General features: G+C 53.6%; 2 non-coding genes across 2 annotated transcripts; both read right to left on the bottom strand.

The window, feature by feature from the left end:
- Positions 1-4,699: 4,699 nt before the first annotated feature.
- On the bottom strand, positions 4,700-4,772 carry TRNAM-CAU. The gene has a single exon. It is a non-coding gene; the product is annotated as a tRNA-Met (tRNA).
- Positions 4,773-8,530: 3,758 nt separating this feature from the next.
- On the bottom strand, positions 8,531-8,602 carry TRNAE-UUC. The gene has a single exon. It is a non-coding gene; the product is annotated as a tRNA-Glu (tRNA).
- Positions 8,603-8,859: the final 257 nt, after the last annotated feature.

Here is an 8,859-nt window from a genome sequence, read left to right as displayed (position 1 = left end):
TACATTCAGCATCAATATGGTGATCCCGGGGAAGCTTGGGGTACCCAGGTTGTCTAAGGAGAAGTGAACCGGCCCAGGTCAGAAATGGAGCAGGTCAAAATTCCCATGCTGACCAGTAGTGGGATCACACCTGTGAATAGCCCCTGCAGTGTAGCCTGGGCAAGACAGTGAGACACAGTCTCTTTTTATACAGACACCCCCCACAGAGCCTGGAGTGGGGATGGGAGCACCCACATGCTGGGGATTCTGATGTGGGGGGAGGGATGCCCCCTGCCACATGGATCTTGAAAAGAGGAACAGCGACACCCACACACCACAGAGCCTGGATGGGGGCAGGGGAACCACAGACGGCAGCTAGTTCATGGGGTGGGGGACACACCCATATGCTCCATTGCACCATTCTTAATGAGAAGAACGGGGGCATCCACACAACACGGATCCTTAACGGGCGGGGGGACACCCACACACTCCACTGTTAACCCGGAGGGACAGGGGCAACAGACACCCCCAGTAGCATGGAGAACCCCCACATCCACCAGATCCCTCATGGGGGGTAAGACAGAGGGGATTGTAATGGGGCCCAGCGCACCCACACACCGGGGATTGTTAAGGGTTGAAGGGACAGGGACACCCACACACTGAGATCACGGCCTTGGAGGAACACAAACCCTCCACAGAAGGACCTGGTCTGTTCCATGATGGCAGCCCAGCCTGGGTGAGTCAAAGTCTCTTTTTATACAGCCACACCCCAGAGATCCTGACTAGGGGGAGAGAGACACCCACCCACCAGAGATCCTTAATGATCTAGGGTGCACCCCCACAGCAGGGATTCTTATGGGTGGGAGGAATGGAGACAGCCAGACACACTGAGATCACTTCCTCCAAGGAGCCTGGGCCAGACAGGGAGACACAGTCCCCCTTTACAGATCTGCCAGACAACCTTCCTCCCACCCCCTCCACACAATGTTCTTATCTGGAGGTGAAGCCAGGGAAATCCCATGGAGGATTCTTATCTGGGGAACTGGGGGTACCCACTTACCACCAGAGATTCTTAAGGGCAGGAGGAACAGGGACTCCCAGCTCTGTAGCATGGGGGTGGGTCGCCTGCTGGGATCATCTGGGCATATTTCACCTCGTCAGCTCCCTGCCATTGCCTTGGGGGGCCCTTGTTCGCTGCCTCTGGTACCCAGTTTAGCCTCCTTCCCGAGGGCTGAAACGCTTTGATCTATCTAAGGTCTGTGGGATCAATACGTGTCATGGTGTAATTCTGTGTTATTCGGGGTCAGACTAGCTGAGCTAATGGCCCCTTCTGCCCTTAAACACCATGAAAACATTTCCCTGGTTTCTCCTTGCGCCTGACAGACACCACGGTGAGGGGCCCAATAGAAGATCCTGGACACAGCGCTCTGGCTCTTACGTTACTTGGGGACGTCAGCGCTTTCCTAGCAAAGCTGCTGCTAAAGCGCTGGATTTGGGGAACGGTTCGGCTCCGGTTCAGAGATCTGCCTGTGGGGTGTGAACCTGCCACGAGGAGCGGGAAACGCAACCAGCAACGGGAGGCGTTGGCTGAGCTCCGGGCTGCCCCCGTGTGGCCAAAGCTTAGAACTGAGCAGCGGAGTTTAAAGCTGGTGCTGGGAGGGACCAGAACACGTGGGGCACGAAGGCTCCTGCGTGTAACGCTTGTTGGGTGGGCAGCTGAGCGTAGCTGATTGCCGGGGTTCAGGGCTGCACCCCGGGGTGCTGAGCAGGTGTCTGTGCTCAGGTTGGCCTCGCTATGATGGTTTCTGGGAAGTTTGGGGTCGCCAGTCCCCCTAGAGAGAGGGGAGCCAGCCCAGGAAAGGAGGCTTTCAAAACTCTGGTACCGATTGGCCATGGGACTGCCCCTGTGAAGAGCTGCTGCAGCCCTGCCAGGGAGAGCCGGTTTCTCTTTATGCAGGCCTCCCCCCACTCACCCATTGCTCAGGACGAGGGTTGTGCTCAAAGATCTGTGCCCCATGTTTTCACCTCCATGTGAAGCGCGCAGTGCAAATAACCTTCAGCGCATCAGCTCAGTTCCAGGCTACACTTCCACCAGCTCTGAGCGCAGAGCTCCCAGGCTGAAGCCTGAAGTTGGAAGCGGGAGACCCTGTAACCAGCTGGGCCCCGTGGCTGGTGCCTGTGATCCCAGCTCTGGGGGAGGCTGAGGCCGGTGGATTGCTTGAGCTTAGGAGTTCTAAGCTGCAGGGGGATGTGCCGATTGGGTGTCCACACTAAGTTCGGCATCAATATGGTGATCCCAGGGAAGGTTGGGGTCCCCAGGTTGCCGAAGGAGGGGTGAACCGGCCCAGGTTGGAAACAGAGCAGGTCAAAACTCCCATGCCAATCAGTAGTGGGATTGCACCTGTGAATAGCCCCTGCAGCGTAGCCTGGGAAAGACAGTGAGACACGGTCTCTTTTTATACAGACACCCCCGCAGAGACTGGAGGGGGGTGGGAGCACCCACACGCTGGGGATTCTGACTTGGGGGAAGGGACGCACCCAAGCAATACGGATCTTGAAAAGGAGAACAGAGACACCCACAGATCCGGGAAGGGGGCAGGCAGGGGAAACCACACATGGGAGCTAGTTCATGGGGTGGGGGACAGAGACACCCACCAGAGATCCTGGATGGGAGCACCCACACGATGGGGATCTTGAACTGGGAGGAGGGAAGCACCATGTACCAGAGGTTCTGAAGGGGGAACAGGGACACCCACACACCAGGTGTCTTGCAGCAAGAGCTGCGGTCTTCATTTACACAGGGCAGTGATGGGGAATTAACCACGTCCCTTGCAGAGCTTGTTCCACTAGATGATTAGCCTCATTGCAGCCCTTCTCTTCCGCCCTGACTGATGGGGGGAGCATTGAGCCTCCCTCCCTTAGGCCCGTCAGCATCCCTGGGGAACACCAACGTCGCCCAAGTGACTTTGGGCCAGTAGGTCAACCAATAGGGCTGCCTCCCAGGCCAGGCTGCAGCCCAGCTTCAGGACTCAGAGGAAATGGAGCTCGTATCCCTACCTACAGGACTCCAGGCATGGCCAGGCTTCTGGATCAAACGTCCCCTCTTGTGCTCAAGTCACAACAGCTAGCGGGTGAAAGACAGGCTTTCATGGCATTGGAGAGAGCAAGACAGAGCCTTGGAAGACCCAGCAGGGTTTGTGGCACAGGAATTGCCCTCAGATCCTACCGAGACTTCAGCTCAGATTGCAGGATTCAAAGTCCCGAGTGCTGCCCTTACACCATGGGACCAATAGGGAACCCCCAGACCTCTGCTGAGCTCTGGTGAGGATGACCCTGTGGGGGCAGCCCTGCCTTTGCTCACCAAGTTGTCATGCAGCAGTTTGCTGCAGCTCCCAGAGGCCTTTCTTAATCCAACCTGAGAGGCCAGTGGGCATGTGAGGAAGTTGCCCCTTCAGTCCCAGGCAGTACATGGCCCTTCCTAGTGAAAAGCCAAGTCCTGGGGAAAAAAGGTCAAATAACACCCTACAGAGATGCCTTCTTCCATTTTGAGGGCAGGAAACAATACAGAAAACCTGCTACTCGTGCTCTCTTAGCAGTCCTAGCCCCAGCCTGCTCCTCCATCCGGCGCCCTGAGGCCTTATTCTTTTTTTAGTTAAATATCAAATCCAGGAGAAAACACAGTTATACAAAGCAAAACGAAATCACAAACAGAAATGTCATTGGAAATACAGAAATAAAAAAGGAAAATGCAATCCCCATCACTTTATCATGTCTGGGCCATTCCTGTATCGAGAGCACCCGCGAAGGTCCCTGTCTGCTTATGAGAACCCTGGAGGAACTCATACCACAGCCTGAACATGCAACTCAACTGCTCCCAGGTGCCGCAGTAAAACCCTTTCCCTGCTGTGACGTTGCACTCCATAGGATTTTATGAAAAGGTGCTAATAAGTGTGAATATAAAGTGACTGGACTGTGCTTCATGCAAAAGGTCTCTTGTAAGGTATCATTACAAAGCTTATAATCTACTGTGTGTGTTCATCCTATTTGTATGAACCAATCATTCCTGTATCTGAAACTAGAAATATGAACTATAACTCTGAGGTCCTGTTGTAATGATGCAAAGTGTGGGCCATTAATAGTGGTTTGGACTCTTGATGGCCCATTAACCAGGACAATTGACTGGAGATGGCTCTGTCCTGCACCATCTGTGAGTCAGGCCAGGAAGAATGAAGGCTTGGGGGTCTCACAGGACATGTGACCATGTTACCTGGTACAGGAATCCATCTTAAACCTGGGGCTCTTCCCCAAGAGAGAGACAAAAGATTCCTGCCTTGTACCAAAGCTGTATAAGGGGGTGGAACTGAACAAACATGACTGCAGTCATGAGACATCCCCTAGCTACCACCTGAGCTGGAACACAGACTATACGAGGTGAAAAGATTGGGCCCAGACATAAAATAAGTCTAGTCTGCAAAAGAAGCTTATTGAAAGATCTCTGAGGGTGAGATTTGATCTGTATTGAGTTTCATACTGTATTAGGCTTGGACTTGCATGTTTTTGTTTTATTTTGCTCTGTGAAAAATACAAGGTCCATAGAGAAGGAAAAGAAAATGCCCTAGAAAAGTCTGTGTGTGTGAGAGAGAGTGTCTAGAAACCACTCGCCTCTAGTTTCTTTTCTCTGATTTCCTGTAGAAAATCTGAAGCAGGGAGCAGAAGCCACTGCCTTCTCTGAGGCTTGAACTCAGGACCTTCAGATTATGAGACTGACACGCTGCCAACTGCGCTAAGAAGGCTTGGCAAAGTTTTAGGCTCAGTGTATATAGGACCCTCCTACAGCAGTGACTGGGGCAGGGAAGGAGCCAGAGATGTGCTGGAAGAAGCAGGGAGCTCTGGTGACCAGAGACTTTTCGTGGCAGCTTTCACAGCAGCAAAGAAATCAATTCAGGCTGCCAGTGAACAATCTACTGGAACTAATGGCAGCACAGGGGGGATGTTTCCAAGCTATGCACCTACTTCCACATTTTAGAACTTACTCTCCTTTTCCTAGTAGGGCACTTTCCATGCAAATTAAGCAAAACAAGTTGGGGAAACTAAACAGGTAATAAAAACCAGTGCTCCAAATAATGCTTGAATTCATAATCCCAGCAGTAGCCCCCTCTGCGCTAACCAGTTGCACCAGTGCAGGTGCTTCTCAGGACTTGGCTACACTTGCAAATTTGCAGCGCTTCAGCAGGGTGTGAAAACACACCCTCTCCAGCGCTGCGAATTGCGGCGCTGCAAACTGCCAGTGTGGTCAAAGCCCCAGTGCTGGGAGCACGGCTCCCAGCGCTGTCCGTTATTCCCCACAGGGAGGTGGAGTACGGACAGCGCTGGGAGAGCTCTCTCCCAGCGCTGGCACTTTGACTACACTTAGCGCTTTGAAGTGCAAGTGTAGCCAAAGCCTTAGGCAAAGCTGGGACGCAGGCAGTTATCAGTCTCTGTGATTCACACCTTTGCCTGGTAATTGAAAGGCTGATGCATCAAACCTAACTCAAGATGCAGCTTTTCAGCCATGAGACTCCAGGACATTTTGACAGAAAGAAAATCTCCTCTGTTTTGGTTTCGCCCCATTTGACTCCTTCTGCCCGTCTTCTCCCCCTCCCTCCAGTCTCTTTCCTTCCCCATTGGAGCTGTGCAGAGAGGAGCCCCAGTCAGTCTCTGTCACAGAGTCTGTATCCCATAAAGGGAGGGAGGGGTTGCTCCAAAACATTGATAATGGGTGGGGGGGGGAAGGGGGGGGCATGCTTAGGGGGAGAAAGGATGGAGAATTAACAGTGGGGCCCAGAGAGATTCCCCCAGATTGGGGAGATCCCCTGCTGCCCCCCATCAGCCAGCTGTGGGAAGAACAACTCGGGATTGCATGGGGAAGCCACCTTTAAAAACACAAGTGTAACATGCTAGTTACATTTTAATAAGACCAAAGCCTCCTCAATCCCAGGGTCACAATCACTGGAATGATTTTGCCTTGATATTTTACCAGCCGCAGACACAAAGCGAGTCAAATTACAGTTTCCGTTTGGAGTCAGTGCGCACATAAGAATCCGGAGGCTTTTAATTCCTTAGGTTCTGCTGCCATTTCATTTCTGTCCTGTTCCAAGATTTATCATTGTGCAAAGCAATGTTAGGCCCTTGGGAGTGTCCCCCTCAGTGCTGCCTGCCACCCTTGGGCAATTTAAAAGGGCCCAGGGACCCCCGCCACCACCGCCAGCAGCACAAGGGGACTAAGCCAGTTTCCTGCCCGCCCTCACTCCATGTGGCACGCCACTACCGGGAGCGGCTGGCACGTCCCTGGTGTGGGGGAGGTCTCCGTGCGCTGCCCCGCCCTGAGTGCCAACTCTGCCAACTGTGGCAATGGGAGCTGCGGGGGTGGAGTCTGCGGGCAGCCATGCACAGAGACACCCCTGGCCCTCCCGCTTAGGGGCTGCTGCCAGAGGAGGGTGCAGGTTGCTTTTGGGAGATGCCCGAGGTAAATGCTGCACCCCTCACCCTCTCCTGCACCCCCAACCCCAACCCAGACCCCACACCTGCACCCAACCTCCCTCCAAGAGCTTGCCCCCTGCACACCCTCCTGCAGCATAACCCCCTGACTGAGTCCAGACCCTGCACCCAAACTCTCCCAGAGCCCAGCCCCTCTCCCTCCCACACCCAAACTCCCTCCCAGAGCCTTAGGCAGGTGTGTGTGGGGGGGCAGGACTTGGTCCCATTCTGGGCACCACCAAAAATTGTACAAACCTGCCGCCCGTGTCCAGTCCAACCTTCTGATGATGCACCTCAGCTCACACCTCTGCAGGGTTTGAAGCTTCCATTGCTTAAACTCCAGGACACTGAGGGATTTCAGCTCCCCTTTGCCAACAGGGAACCTTCACCCCACTCCCAGCCAGGTTCTTGTCCATGGGATCACTGTAGGGGGGCTGGGTCCCGCTGGGTCTTTTCTCTCTCTGTGACAGGCCAGGGTGCAATAACTGGGGCATCTGAGCACCCAGGACCTTCTGTGGGGCTGCCATTCCCCTTCCCCTTCTGTGGTCTCGTCTGTCATTGACTCCAGCCTTTTTTCTATCCATCATCAGCATCATCCCAAGCAAACTGCACTCGCCTCAAAAAGACAGTGTCCCCGGTGGGTGTAAATCACTGACCTCTCTCCTCCCTGAGCACTGACTGCCCCTCTGTTTCCTTGCCTCTCAGTCTGTGCAGATGGGACCTTTCCCTCCAGTGCTGGAGGATTCGCCCTTCTCATCTACCCTTGTCCCAAGCAGCACAGCGGGTGGGAGTCTTACATGTACCAAGGTGACTTAGGAGCAGAAACCACCCCCCAGACCTTCCATGCAATTGGCACTTGCCCCTTAGTGAGCAGGATTGAAACTGGTGCAGGGAGACTGCTGGGCCACATCTCCGCTGGGCATGAGCAAAACACCAGGGTGAAAAAATGAACTTGGAGATGCTGGGGCAGAGAGAGTTTGTGCTCTGGACTCAGGGTGCAGAGATACACTCAGCCCTCTCCCCTGCATTGGGTGGGGCGGTGCTGCCACCCCCTGCTGCAAGGTCATGGTGGGGGACGCTGTGAGCAGCTCAACACCTCACCCTGGCGGCAGAAGTGGGGTGGGGAGCTCCAGGTGTTTCCACCTGCCTGTGAAGTCCAGCTTTCCCCAGCACATTCACTGCGGTGCAATTGGGTCACTGTTTCCATGGCTGAACAGCAAAGAATCATTCCCAGTTTCCCTTCTATCGACAGCAGGATTAGCCTGTGTCAGTGGTTAATGAGGTGGATCTTGTGGTAGATTGTTATTCATTCCCCACCTTGACAATTCACACAGTCCCTTTCCTACTCAAATCCCCAGCACCTCGGTGATCCTGGTAGCAGGGGTTGGGTCCTGAGATTTTCAGGGTCCTTTTTCCCCTCCACCTGGAGTGAACCCAGCTTTTCCCCCATCCCAGACAATCCATGAAATAACAACAGGGGCATAAAGAAAGAGGGGAGGGAACATCTCACGGCCAGGGCTGGATGTGCCCAGGACCCCCTGCTTGTCCATTGTTTCCATGGAATTTGGCCCCTGCTTTGCACAAGGGACAGAGAAAGATCTTGCTGTTCCAATGTCTGTGCAAGGAAAATTGTGCTTCCCTAGGAAAGAGAGGCGGGAAATGGCCCCATGGTGGGACAATATCCTCAGGATTAAGACCTAATGACTCAGGCTGAGAACTGATAGAACTGCACTCATCTGGGATTTAACAAATTGTCTTCCATGGAGCAGGGCCAGATCCAGCGTTTTTGCCGCCCCAAGCAGAGGGGGGAAAAAAAAGCTGCAATCAGCAGCAAGTCCTTCCCTCCAAGAGGGCCAAACTGCTGCTGAAGCCTCCCCTTTCCATTGGTTGCCCCAGGCACCTGCTTGCTGCTGTGGTGCCTGAAGTCAGCCCTGCCATGGAGACAGTGGGAAGATGGGGGAATCAGGGAAATACCATGGATTCGTTTACATTGCAAGTGAAGAATAACTGAAGCATTTCTGGTTTAAAATCACTTTTCCCTGACTGGGAATTGAACCCAGGCCTTGGCAGTGAAAATGCCAAATCCTAACCACTAGACCACCAGGGAACTGATGTTATTTTTCTTCTCTCTTATGCTACACTTTCTTAGGCTACTTTCTATCCACTTTCTGAAACTGCTCCATTGTCCATTCCCTGAGGGGCTGGGAGCAGAAAGTGCAGGAATCCCTGTACTCAGGGTCACAACCTGAGCCCAACCCAAGCCACTGAAACGAACTCAAATCATGCTTCCTCCAGCAGGATCACAGAGACACACAAAAAACCCCATGAGGAACAATCTTCCTCTGCCTTCATTTAACCCATTGC

Source organism: Mauremys reevesii, linkage group 12 (assembly GCF_016161935.1).
Source record: "Mauremys reevesii isolate NIE-2019 linkage group 12, ASM1616193v1, whole genome shotgun sequence".
Classification (NCBI taxonomy): Eukaryota; Metazoa; Chordata; order Testudines; family Geoemydidae; genus Mauremys; species Mauremys reevesii.
The sequence above is the reverse complement of the archived record's forward strand: the minus strand, read 5'-3'. Positions and strand labels throughout refer to the sequence as shown.